This window comes from Gopherus flavomarginatus, chromosome 16, assembly GCF_025201925.1.
Source record: "Gopherus flavomarginatus isolate rGopFla2 chromosome 16, rGopFla2.mat.asm, whole genome shotgun sequence".
NCBI lineage: Eukaryota > Metazoa > Chordata > Testudines > Testudinidae > Gopherus > Gopherus flavomarginatus.
In genome coordinates, this window is record NC_066632.1 from 22191874 (window position 1) to 22205504 (window position 13631).

The window sequence follows — 13631 nt, forward strand, 5'->3', positions numbered from 1 at the left end:
TGCAGCTGTCTAGAGTGCCTCCTGGTACAGCTGCATGACAGCTACAATTCCCTGGGCTACTTCCCCATGGCCTCCTCCAAACACCTTCTTTATCCTCACCACAGGACCTTTCTCCTGGTGTCTGATAACGCTTGTACTCCTCAGTCCTCCAGCAGCACAGCCTCACCCTCTTCTTCTCCCTCACCCTCTCAGCTCCTTGCATCTCTTGCTCCCTGCCCCTCACACGTGCACCACAAACTGAAGTGAGCTCCTTTTTAAACCCAGGCGCCCTGATTAGCCTGCCTTAATTGATTCTAGCAGCTTCTTGATTGGCTGAAGTGTTCTAATCAGCCTGTCTGCTTTAATTGTTTCCAGAGAGCTTCTGATTGTTCTGGAACCTTCCCTGTTACCTTATCCAGGGAAAGGGGACCTGCTTAACCTGGGGCTAATATATCTGCTTTCTATCACTCTCCTGTAGCCCTCTGGCCTGACCCTGTCACAGTAGTTAATCAGGAACGGTGCTGCCATTCCGTTGTGTTCCACAATCATAAAGTCGGGCCCACCAAAAATCACCAGATTGGCTTTTCCTGGTTGTACGATGCCGAGCACAATGGGACCCAGCCTCTTGGCGCTACCCACAATACCAATAATCAATAATAATAAATGGGGAGAGTTGAGGTTTCCGTTAATCTGGAATGTTTCAAATCAGAGGAACAGGAGCATCAGGAAGGGCCTGATTCTGATCTTGCTCCCACTGGTGTAAATCAGGAGCAACTTCCTTCAAGCCAGGGCAGTTACAGCAGCGACAGAGAGAAGAGAATCAGGCCAGCTCAAAAATAGCCTGAGACAGTCAAGCCCAGATCCTCAAAGGATTTAGAATTCCTGATTTCCCCTTGCCCGGGGATAAACACAGCCAGAATTTGTACAACAAAGCCCTGGAGGCCAATGCCAGAGGTTACAGAGTTGCTCAGGATGGGGAATGACAGAAACAGTGCTGCTAATGAGAGAAAAGATTATCCCAAATTAATGAATTTCATACAATCTAGCCCAGCTGGCAGAAACTGACTAGCTTGGGCTGACACGGTTGGAGAGCAGGTACATTGGGCACCATTGTCAGGGAACTTTCTGGTCTCAGACTAGGTGAGTTTTGGTTTACAAAATCTTCACACTAGCTATTGAGGGGCAGCGTGGTCTAGTGGTTAGGGCAGGATGGTCCAGTGGGTTCTAATTCTGGCTGTGCAACCGTCCCTGTTGTATGCCCTTCCCTTGGCAGGTTCCTCTTTGTCTATTTAGACTGTAAGTTGTTTGGGACACTGTCCCTCTCTCTGTCCTTTGCAGCATGGGTTTGATTCCTCCGACACTGCACAGACCCTTGGGCAAGTCACTTAACCTTTTTCTGTGCCTCAGGTCCCCATCTCCAAGATGGGGATTGCCGTTCGTCTTGTCTATTCAGACTGATGGCTCTTTGGAGCAGGGACTCTCTTTCACCACGGGCAATGGGCAAGTCTACAGTGCAATCAGAGTGTGACTGTGCATGCCCCAGATAGCTTTGATCTGTGTAGCTTGGGTAACAACAGCATTGAAGTCATGGCAGCATGAGCTAGCTGCTCGCACATGGACCTAGGATCCTGGGCAAGGTTGTACAGCCCATACTGCCGCAGCTTTGCTGCTCTCATTTTGGGGTCACTCAAGAAATTAATAGGCAGCGGCATAGGTGCCAATTTCTCCTGGTGCCAGTGGGTGCTCAACCCCCCCCACCCCGGCCCAACTCCACCCCGGCCCCGCCCCCATTCCAACCCCTTCCCCAAAGTCTCCACCCCAACTCCACCCACTCCCTTCCTTTATTGGACTCCTTCCTCGAATCCTCGCCCCAGCCCCGCCTCCTCCCCTGAGCACGCCGTGTTCCTGCTCCTCCCCCCTCCCTCCCACAGCTTGTTACGCCACAAAACAGCTGTTTTGCAGCAGCAAGCGCTGGGAGGAGAAACAGGGATGCAGTGCGCTCAGGGGAGGAGGCAGAGGCAGAGATGAAGTGAAGTGTGGTGGGGCAGGGGAGGCGGGGTAGCGAGCTTGGCTGCCGGTGGGTGCAGAGCACCCACCAATTTTTCCTCGTGGGTGCTCCAGCCCCAGAGCGCCCACAGAGTTGGCGCCTATGGGCAGCAGGTTTAAAACAAATAAAAGGAATTAATTTTTCACATAACACACAGTCAACCTGTGGAACTCCTTGCCAGAGGATATTGTGAAAGCCAAGATTATAACAGAGTTTAAAACAGAACTAGATAAATTCATGGAGGATAGGTCCATCAATGGCTATTAGCCAGGATTGGCAGGAAAGGTGTCTCTAGCCTCTGTCTACCAGAAGCTGGGAATGGGTGACAGGATGGATCACTTGATGATCACTGTTCTGTTCATTCCTTCTGGAGCACCTGGCATTGGCCACTGTCAGAAGACGGGATACTGGGCTAGATGGACCTTTGGTCTGACCCAGTCTGGCCAGTCTTATGTTATGTTCTTATCGTTAGACAGGTTGGCTAACTCAGGCCTGTCTCCACATGCTGCAATCACGCCTCCGACTGCAGTGTAGACAGACCCCTACGTGTCTGTATAGTCTCTAATCCAATGGGGCTTGTAGGTCCTGCTGTAAATAAACACAATCACACCCCTGTGCAGAGGGTTAACACAAGCCTGAAGCAATGCACTGGCCATGCGTTGAATGTCTGCACAGGGGTGGATTTCACCGAAACGTTTCTGAAAACCCTTCTGCGTTCTCAAACATTCTTGGGGACAAGGAGGCAAACAGAAAACAGGAGCAGGCAGCAAAGCCCGGCGCTAACACTCAAACCTTTCTTTTGGGCCAGCTCCTTTGCTCCATCACCCGCTGCCGTCAAAGGGAGTTTTGTCTGAGTCGGGCGGGCAGGATCAGGCCCTTGCTGCTGAGCCACCAACATAAACACCACTGAAACAGGCCATTTTTTCATGTTTCGTTTATCATCAAATTCCAATGGCAACAGAAAGCAAGAGCCAGATCCCAGGTCTCCCCACCTCGGTGAGCGAGACCGGCTAGGGAAAAGTGAATGAGAGAGACGAAGACTCCCAAACCTGGGTCTCTACAGTGAGACAGCAAGGGCGGCCCTGTGATTAGGGGCTGGACTGGGACTCAGGAGATCTGCTTTAGCCAGGCTTTTAGTGTGTGACCATAATCTCCCTTTGTGTGTCAGTCTGTAACATGGGGCTCACGTGACTTGTTCGCCTCTCTTATCTGTTCAGATTGCAGGCTCTGTGGGGCAGGGGCTGTCTCTGTGCAGCGCCTGGCGCATTGAGACCCCAGTCTCTAAGTGACAATATAATATAAAAAACAATAAATCCTTTGCCTGGCCCCGTCCACCTAACCCATTCCTCTTACCTCTTTCCCACCCATGCTGGGTCTTCCTCAGAGACTTCAATGCCACAAGGGACCCTTGTGATAATCTACTCTTCTGCACATCAGAGGCCCACCCACTCCTGTATAGAACCCTAACCTCTGGCTGAGTCACTGACGTCCTCAAATCATGACTGAAAGACTCCAAGTTACAGAAAATCCACTATGTACAGAAGTTTAAAATGGAAAGTGACCCCTGCCCCATGCTGCAGAGGAAGGCAAAAAAAAAAAATCCCAGGGTCTCTGCCAATGTGATCCAGGAGAAAATTCCTTCCTGACCCCAAATCTGGCGATCAGTTAGACTATTTGCATGTGGGTAAGACCAACCAGCCAGACACTCGGGAAATAATTCTCTGCAGTAGCTCAGAGCCCTCCCCATCCAGTGTCCCATCACTGACCATTAGAGATATTTGCTGCCAGCAGTCACAGATCAGCTACATGCCAGCGGAGGCAGTCTGTCACAGACAATCCTCCTTATCCTGCTCCATCTTTGAAACAGTGAGGTGAGTTCTGAGGGCGAATTAGATCATGAATGCTCCCCGCGGTCCATTACTGTCGACAAGCTACGGAATAGCGATGAGTGTGTCAAGCCACCCGGGCCATGTTCCAGCAGCTCCTGTTTCAAACGTGCGGTTTGCACTAAAATGGGGACAATGAGAGCTATTTTCGGGGCGGAACAACAAACAGAGCTTTAAAGGCCAGGGTTTCAGGTGCCCAGTTTTATGGGGGAAATCCACCCCTTGCAGAGGAGCAGCACACAGTCCATGCATCACTTAAGCTCTATTTTGAAGGCTCACACAGTGCAGAGACCTTATCCTGAGCCCTGCAGTAGGCAGAGATATCTATTTGGTAACATACTGTCAACCTTTTGCGAAGCAGTGGCATGTGTCAGCACCCTGCAAATAGGCTTCTTGTTGGAGGAGAAATCAGTGATGTGAAGCATGAGTATTTTCTGAGTTTAATTTGTTTATATATATATATATATTTGTTTAATTTGATTATATATATAATCAGTCCTGGAACAGAGGTGGTCATGAACAGCATGCAGGCAATCCACTCTTTCAGAAATCTCAGCCCAGCGACCAAAGCCTGCTTCCCAGGGAGCATTTCTGACCCTAGTTTGATTCTAGTTACTGGGATTAAGGCAGAGAGCAAACTATCTTGCTACTTGCAACAGCCCCCCCCCCAAAAAAAACCCAACCCATCATCACCAAACTCAACAACCATGCAGCATTTCTTCTAAAACAGAGCACTGCTCATGTGCTCATAAAAAGAACTGGTTATGTGACACAGTGCATCCTGGTGACTCTGGCCATAACAATCATAACTCAATAATCTATCATACCAATGGAACTGAAAGACAGTTCTTCTACTGAGAAAGCAATTGCAACGGACACAGTCTTTGCGCCATGGACGTCCATGACAGAACTCATTTCGACTTCAGTGGGAGCTGACTTTCTATAGCACTAAGATGTGTATATAACAAAACCGAGTAGCAGAAAATATACTTATCTTGATATCATTTAGCTAATATATACAGATGATATGGTCATTAACTCTTTTAAAATTCACAGTGACAGATAAAGAGAAACAGATTATCCATCAAAACATGCTTATATTTCTTCTTGTTACAGTAGCAACTAGAGTCCCCAATCAAAATCAGGGCCACTATATGCTAGGTACTGTACAAAGGGGACAGGCTGTGCTCTGAAGGCTTTATAATCCAAGTAGACAAAGGGCAGCAGGGGCGACAGAGGCTCAGAGATGGGGAGTGATTTGCCCAAGGTCACAGAGCAGTTGAGAGGCTAGGACGAGACACCAGGTTTCCTGAGAATTTGTCTACACTTTGAAGGGTTTGCTCATATGGAAATACCAGTATAGTTATACATTACATTCACTGCATACAAACAGAGAAGTTAGAGTAGTTTATAGTTTTATCTTTACGGAAGGTTGCAACGTGACACTACTTTATTTCTTAATAACCAGAACCTTAACACAAGAAACCAAAAAACAGAGAGAGACAAAACAGGCTGCTCCCTAAAGCAGCGAGGCCCAACTCACCCCACCTTGCTATCCTGACTCTTTGCAGACTGACAGCTGAGGCGCCAGATTGCATGTTGTCCTACAGAGCCCTCTATCCTGCAAGCAGGACCAGGAAATCAATCACACTTCAAGTTATAGTTTGTAATTTTATCAGTTTCCAGGATACCACATTACACTGGCAAACCCTCCTAATGGAAGATTTTCTGTAGTAAATTTGGATGAAAATTAACTTTTTTCTGTTTTTGCCAAAATTTTCTGCAAATCCTCACTCCCCATCACCACTCCTACCCCATTTTCTAGCCAGGTTCTTCTCAGCACCCTCCACGAATGCCCTGTGCCCTGCGCTTCTGAAACTCTGGTCATATACTCTGGTGTCATTTAGGAGACCACTTGTGAAAATCCAGCTCTCATTATGTGAGCTGAACTCTTTGGAAAATCTGGCCTCATAAGGACCAAGAAGTCGTAGGCCATTTGTGGGAAGACGCCAGAATGCGATGGGTGAGTCTCATTGTTTGGTGACAACATTGTCTTGGTTGGGTGGAATACACAGAAAATCCCTTGCCCAGTCCAGGTTGTCATGTGAGTGCACCTCTGTCTGCAGCTTAATGGCACTGCCTGTTCATTTCTTTCTTTAGAATGAGCTAATATGATCCGAAGACAGTTCTGCCTCATTAACCAAGGCCTAAGCTGTCTGCAAGATAAAACGAGGCCTCGTCCATCGGGAACTGCTGCTGACTCTCTCTCTCTCTCTCTGCCTAGAAATTATGAGTGATTGCAATGGAAGTATGAACCCAGCCTCGTGAGGAATGATAAGGAATTGAATTTGATTCTTTAATTGAGGGGTCAAATATCGAGTCCTTGCAGCTGGAATTTTCAGAAGGGCCCAGCGCTCGCACCCAGGGCCAGATTTCCAAACAAGCTCGGTGCGTTGGGTGCTGTTGCCATGTGTGGCCAATGGGAGGCTGGTCTGTAATAATGTTCTGAAGACTGAGCTGTGACGGGTTATTAGAATTTCCTGGGTGACCTAACTTACATTGGGGATGCGGGAATGTTTATTATATGCCTAGAATGCTCCAATTTAATGACATCTGTGCAGGAGAGCGACATTATGGTCCCAGCTAAGCAACCTCCCAGCGAACACCCGGGGCAATTACAAGACAATGGCAGGCTTCCCGGCCCAAGTAACTGGGCTGTTTTGCCAGGCTGGGAGGCTAGAGATCAAGAGAACACTAAACAGTTAAAAAGCCTGCCTGGGAAAAGAAGGGGGTGAGTTACCAGGGCCTGTCCAGGGAATTGTCATTACGTTCCGACAGGGAGACAAGCTGACGGACGGGGTCTCTGGGAAAAAGTCTATAAGGAGATAAGGATCTGGGCCTAACAGGAGGATTTTTGTCAGAGTTAGGCACCTAAATATCTTTAAGAATCCGGGCCTTAATCCTTCCAGGGATCCCACAAGATACAGGCTAAGCCGGAGATGCATGCAGACTGATTTGTTGTTTGACAGTGTTTGCTCTGAAATGCTTTGGTTCTAGCACAACACTCCGCTTTCAAGAGGCCGTTTTGGTCACTGGTTACCATAGTCATTGCCCTAGAGGGAAGAGAACTGCAGGGTCTGAGCCTACGTAGGACCTGCTGAGGCAATAACGGTCAGTGCCAGGGGATGGCAGCCCAGGCCCTGATCTGGCGGCTGGAGATCTGAGACGGGGGTATGTCTAATGGGACCACGCAGGGTCACCTCACTCTGGAATTGTAACAGGATGTTCTGTCCCTTCCCCCTACCCCATGTCTGCCTTGCCTGCTTAGGTTGTGTGCTCTTCGGGGACAGGGAGTTTGCAATAGAACCTTCTTCATGGCTGGTCCCTGGAGGCCACCGTAACACACACTGTGCTGGGGTGCTGCACAGATCCAGACCCTGCCCTCAGGAGCTCACCATCTAAACAGACAAGGGGGGGACGGGAACAGAAGCCCAGAGAGTTGCCCCATGTTAAGCAGCAGGCTAGGGGCAGAGTGAGGAATAGCACCCGGGTGGCTGGATGCCTAATCTGCTGCTAAGCTACACTGTACCTTAGTGTGAGCTCTTTGGGGCCGGGACTGTCTTTTTGGTCTGGGTTTGTACAGGGCCTAGCGCAATGGGGTCTTGGTCTATGTCTGGGGCTCCCAGGCACCAACACAACACAGATAAATAACAATAGTAAAAGAACAGGTCAGGCTTGACAAAGCCCTGGCTGGGATGATTTAGTTGGGGATTGGTCCTGCTTTGAGCAGGGGGGTTGGACTAGATGACCTACTGAGGTCCCTTCCAACCCTGATATTCTATGATCCAATGAACAATGTACACGTAATTCCCTAGCCAGGGTGTGTTATATGCGCACGAGCCACAGAGGAACTGTCACAGCCCACGACGACGAAACCTGGCTCTTCGGGGTAAGCTGTAGCAGTACATACTGTCTGCACCAAAGATCCCCGGGTCACTTCCAGGTAGTAGCAAAGAGGGCAGCTCTCCTATCTTCAAGCCTGTGCAAAGAAAACAGCCTCACTTTGCACAGGTGCAAATGGCAACTCACCGAGCAAGGCAGGTGAGAATTAAACCTCAGCTGTGCAATGCACCAGCCAGCCTCTGGTCCAGCAGGAAGCTTAAGAAAAATAACAGTAGCAGCTGGGAACTGGCCTGGGTGGAGGGTTTGTTCCTGCATGGGGAAGGGTTTGTTTAACAGATCAGCTTGTGTTTGGGGATCTGTTTACAGCTCAGGCAGTAGGAAAGTTCTCATCCTTCTTTAGGTTTTTTGTTTCGTTGGTTTTTGTGCAGAGGAAGGAAATCAAGTAGGGAACGGGCTGGGTTTGCTTCGGGAGGGTCCACCCAGGTAAACTCATGGGCCGAACCAGAGAACTGGCTCTGTCCTGGCTCTGGAAGGTTATTGGGGGTGGGAGGAAGGGAGGGGCAGTATGGGAGGATTATAGTGGGGAAAGGAGCTGTGGGGGGGATTTGATTCCAACACTCCACTTTTGTCACCCTTAGAAAATCCAAAAATATCAGAGTCACGACCACCCCCCGGGAACAAGGAGCAGAAAATCCCACCCCCGTCAGACTGTGTTTGAACTAGAGTCTGTCACTTCCATTTCAGCTCTGGGAGCCTGCTTCTGCAACAGCTCCAGGCAGCTGCAGAGCATCCGTGGAAAGCCAGGGACGCACACTGTACCCTTTGTTCCTTGGGAACCTTGTCAGTCTGCATGCTTAATTTCCCTCTGACACCCACGACTGAGTAATGCCGAGAGGAAACAATGCGATGGGGGTGAGGTTTTTCAAGAACACCCAAGTGATTTAGGGGCAAATGTCTCATTGTGCTCCTAAGTCACTTAAGCACTTGCAAATAAAAAAACCCACCCTTAGGAGTCTATGGGCTTGTCTGTAACCACATAGGTGCACTGCTGTAGCATTTAAATGTTTGTTGGGGGGTTTTCTTCAGTCTAAAGCAAAACTTTCCCCAGAAGTGTGTCAGTTTTGATGAAACTTTTGTTGGGAAGATTTCTCAGGTCCAGAATGAAAGCTGCAGTCAAAGCTAGAAGCCTAGCCCGTAGCCATTCCATGCACTGGGAATGGGGGAAACTCATGTTCAAATCTCTATGCTGCTAGATTTAGGCCTAGGACTTGAACTTGGGTCTCCCAGATGATCCCAGAATATCAGGGTTGGAAGGGACCTCAGGAGGTCATCTAGTCCAGCCCCCTGCTCAAAGCAGGACCAACCCCAACTAAATCATCCCAGCCAGGGCTTTGTCAAGCATGACCTTAAAAACCTCTAAGGAAGGAGATTCCACCACCTCCCTAGGTAACCCATTCCAGTGCTTCACCACCCTCCTAGCGAAAAAGTGGTCCTAGCCACTGGGCTGCTGGAAAGCCTTTGTTTCAAGCATCACTGGAATAGAAACAAATGTCAAAACCTCACCCTCTTTCACAAAACCGAAATTTTATTTTTCAGCCAGGCCAATGCAAAATCACTAATTGTTCTTGAAAATCTAAGCCTGTCCCCTTGACTTGGAATGAACCTCAGGCTCCTAAGTGCCCCCGTCACAAAGCAGGATGTAGGCTCCTAAGTGACTTAAACTCATTTGAAAATTTTACCCCAGATTGTTGACGGGACTTGGAAACTGTGGCCAGATTTTTCAGCAAGAGCGTTGGGTGCAGAAGCTCTTAAAAATCTCCCTGCCCTGGGTATCACATCACGAACTGCGGGGTGCTTGAAAAGCTGGCCATTATTAGGTGTCTAAATGAGAGCTGACACCTATTCGTAGATTGTAGGGCTGGAAGGGACCTCAAGAGGTCATTGAGTCCAGTCCCCTGCACTCATGGCAGGACCAAATACTGTGTAGACCATCCATGATAGCCATTTATCTAACCTACTCCTAAATATCTCCAGAGATGGAGATTCCGCAACCTCTCTAGGCAATTTATTCCAGTGTTTAACCACCCTGACAGTTAGGAACATTTTCCTAATGTCCAGCCTAAACCTCCCTTGCTGCAGTTTAAGCCCATTGCTTCTTGTTCTATCCTTAGAGGCTAAGATGAACAAGTTTTCTCCCTATTGGAAACTCCAGCCCCAGTTGTGGGTGCTGAGCAATTGGAGATCTGGTCTAGTATATCCCATAACTCAAAAGATGCACAGGTGGAGGACTGGAAGGAGGTGGATGGGGTGGGAGGTTTATTACAAGCAGAATTCAGAACATAGGAACAGCGAAGCAGCTTCACGCAGTAACAGTGGCTGATTGATTAGTGGTCCATGGCTAAGATCCTGCTATCTATTGGATTTGGAGCTCAGCTATATTCAGACCATATCAAGAAGAGCCAGAAGTATTTATTTCCTCCTAGGATGGCTTGGGAAAATTGTGGCACAAAGATCACTGCTTGGTTGTTGTTTTTTTTTATTTATTTGTTTGATTTCACTCCTAAATAAATTCTTTCCAACTCCCAGATTATTTTGTCTGCAAATAAGAGAGAGTGTGAAAAATCTTCCCTTCCCTAGCCAGAATTCTGGATAAAATATCTGAAGTGCCCTCTCCTTCCTGTTGTTAAACATCTCATATAATCATTTAATTGTGTTTTCTGTTGTTGTGGTGAATTCATATGTAATCAATGTGCAATGAATAGATTTAAGTTGTAGGTACAAGTGTGGGAATATGTAGGATAATATTAAAAAAGTACAAGATTGAGAAGCATATATTATTGGTAAGATATTAAATGTTAAGTAAGTAAGGTAAGGCTGTGAAGTAAGGCTGAAAGGCCTGTCAAATTTCAGCTAAGCCATAAGTAGGCCTCAGGCCTGAAAGAAGTTAGGGTGACCAGACAGCAAGTGTGAAAAATCGGGATGGAGTGGGGGGTAATAGGAGCCTATATAAGAAAAAGTCCCAAAAAGCGGGACTGTGCCTATAAAATCGGGACATCTGGTCACCCTAAAAGAAGTTGACATGACTAGTTGATCCCAGGATAACCCTATTCCAGTAAAGTTGCAAGATTACCATAAAAGATGTTTTAAACTCATAGACTCTAAGGTCAGAAGGGACCATCCAGATCACCTAGTCCGACCTCCTGCACGTCGCAGGCCACAGAACCTCATCCACCCACTCCTGTAATAGACTCTGAACCTCTGGCTGAGTTACTCAAGTCCTCAAATCATGTTGTAAAGACTTCAGGTTACAGAGAATCCACCATTTACACTAGTTTAAACCTGCAAGTGACCCATGCTGCAGAGGAAGGCAAAAAAACCCCAAAACACTCAGGGTCTCTGACCTAGGGGGGGAATTCCTTCCGGACCCCAAATACGATAATAAGTGATGTTGAGGAAATTATGCCATAATGTGCCCGTCAATACCACAAGATGTCCAATTGTAACATCGTGGGAAATTCTCCAGTGAGCGCAAGTTACCATGGGACTTATTGATGCCAATGTTAATGAAGATAAGGGGAACTAAGAGAACGGCCTTCGAAAAGTGAGGCTTCCCAACATTTATGGGGTGTGGCAGTCCAGATAAGGGAAAAGAGTTGGAACCCGCATGCGTATGGGCATGAGCGTAACAGGATAAGAGGGGGTCCCCATCATGAACGGAGAGGAGGAATCCATCAGGAGACGCTCCACAGATGACTACCTGTGGAGAGATCCACTCATCACTATGGTACCCTAGGGACGTGAATGTGAAAACACCGATGCTGGACATTTTATGGTATTCCTCCATCTTCGCTTGGGTATCTATAACTATGGCAGTAATTATCTGTGAGGTAAGGCTTTTAATAAAGGGAACATTGATACCTATCGTTCCTTGTGTGTTCCTAGAATCTCCAGACCGAACGATATTTCTCGTAGTGTTTCTCACCCTGCTAATTCTGATACTATAGCCCAGGGGTCGGCAACCTTTCCGAAGTGGTGGGCCAAGTCTTCATTTAGGCACTCTAATTTAAGGTTTCGCGTGCCAGTAATACATTTTAACGTTTTTAGGTGGTCTCTTTCTAGAAGTCTATAATATGTAACTAAACTATTGTTGTATGTAAAGTAAACAGGGTTTTTTAAATGTTTAAGAAGCTTCATTTAAAATTAAATTAAAATGCAGAGCCCCCCAGAACGGTGGCCAGGACCTGGTCAGTGTGAGTGCCACTGAAAATCACATTGCGTGCTGCCTTTGGCAGGCGTCCCACAGGTTGCTCCAGCTGTAGCCCTTAAGGTGCATGAAACTTTGGCACAGGTTACTATGGTTTGAGTTATCACTGGTAATATCAACTCCTCAATATTATAAAGGCTACATTTCCCACTTGGACATGAGCCAACCTGTCTGCTTCATCCTCCAATCCATCTAGCATTAATTACTCATCTCTGATTTGGACTCCTGCACTATAATTCGCAGGCTGCCTGGGCCCTACCCTTTGGAGAAAACTGCCTATGAGTCCCTGAGTGACATGGGACGGTTGTAGGTTTTTAATTTAGCTGGATGGTCCAAAATAAGGCTGTCCGAAAGAACTACTCTCTGAAAAAACCTTCCCTGTTGTAAGCTTCCTTGTTCACAGCCCAGAGAAGGACTTTCCCTCTGCACAGCATTAAGGATGCTCATGGCTCCTTGCAGTACCCTGCCCCAGTTCCCATCTTCTCTAGCAAGTCTTTAGACTCTGGTTCCTTCATGACTCCATTAGCATCAGGCTTGGGGTCCTACTGCTGCCTCCATCAGATCCCAGGGCCATACTCCTATGCACCTCTCCCTGGAAGCCATCATGTTTCCACTAGTACCCCAACCTAGGACTCTAAAAGCCCCCTCAGAGCTGTACCAATCTCCTGTGCCACCCTAGAACCCAGCTGTCCCCTCAGGACTTCCCTAGTCCATCCTGTAGGGCTGCAGCCCCAGATCCACCCCCCTCAACCCCCACTTCTCTAGAAGGGTCAATGGCCAAGCAAGACACTCTGCTGATTAGGGACCTAGACCTGGTTTCTGTTCCTGACTCTGCCACTGAGCTGCCGCATGACCTTGAACAAGTGCATTTCCCTCTCACCTGTCTTGCCTAGTTGTCAGCTTTTCTCAGCTGGGCCTGTAATGGGGCTCCACTCATCACAGGGGCATCTCCTCATGGCTGGGGATTAGCTTTCACTCACTCTGGTGTTGGTTGCTCACCCCATGTTCTCTCTCTCCCTGTGACTCCAGGTGCAGTCTCTTCATGATTCAGCCCTCCGGCCAGGTCGCTACATAGTCCTTCTGGAATAGCAAAGTCCCACCAGACAAGATGTCCGGACACTGTCTGTCTTTCATTCCAAGTCTCCAGGGCCTATGCCACTTTCCCAGTGGCTGGTAGAGGAATCCAGGTCCACCTTCTACATTGGGTTACTGCCCAGGTACCCTGTAGCCAGCAGCCAATCTCTCCCCAGTCCCACTCCTTGCTACTGGTTCCCTTTGGCTTCTTCCCTTCTTCACTATAAGTCCTCTGGGTTCACCCCTCTTTCAGGGCTGGGATCCCAGGGCTTTTTCTCTCCCCTGTTCCACCTCACTACCTCTCTGCTCCCAGAGGGTGACTGCAAACTCCCTCCCTGCAGCCCTCTTCTGCTCTCACCTTCCTGGCTTCATACTAATCCTACTGCCCAGCTGGTCTACATGGCCAGTTAAGCCTGGATCTCCCATCAGGTGCAGCCAGGTACCATAACTGGCCTCTTAGGCCCACATTAACCCCTTC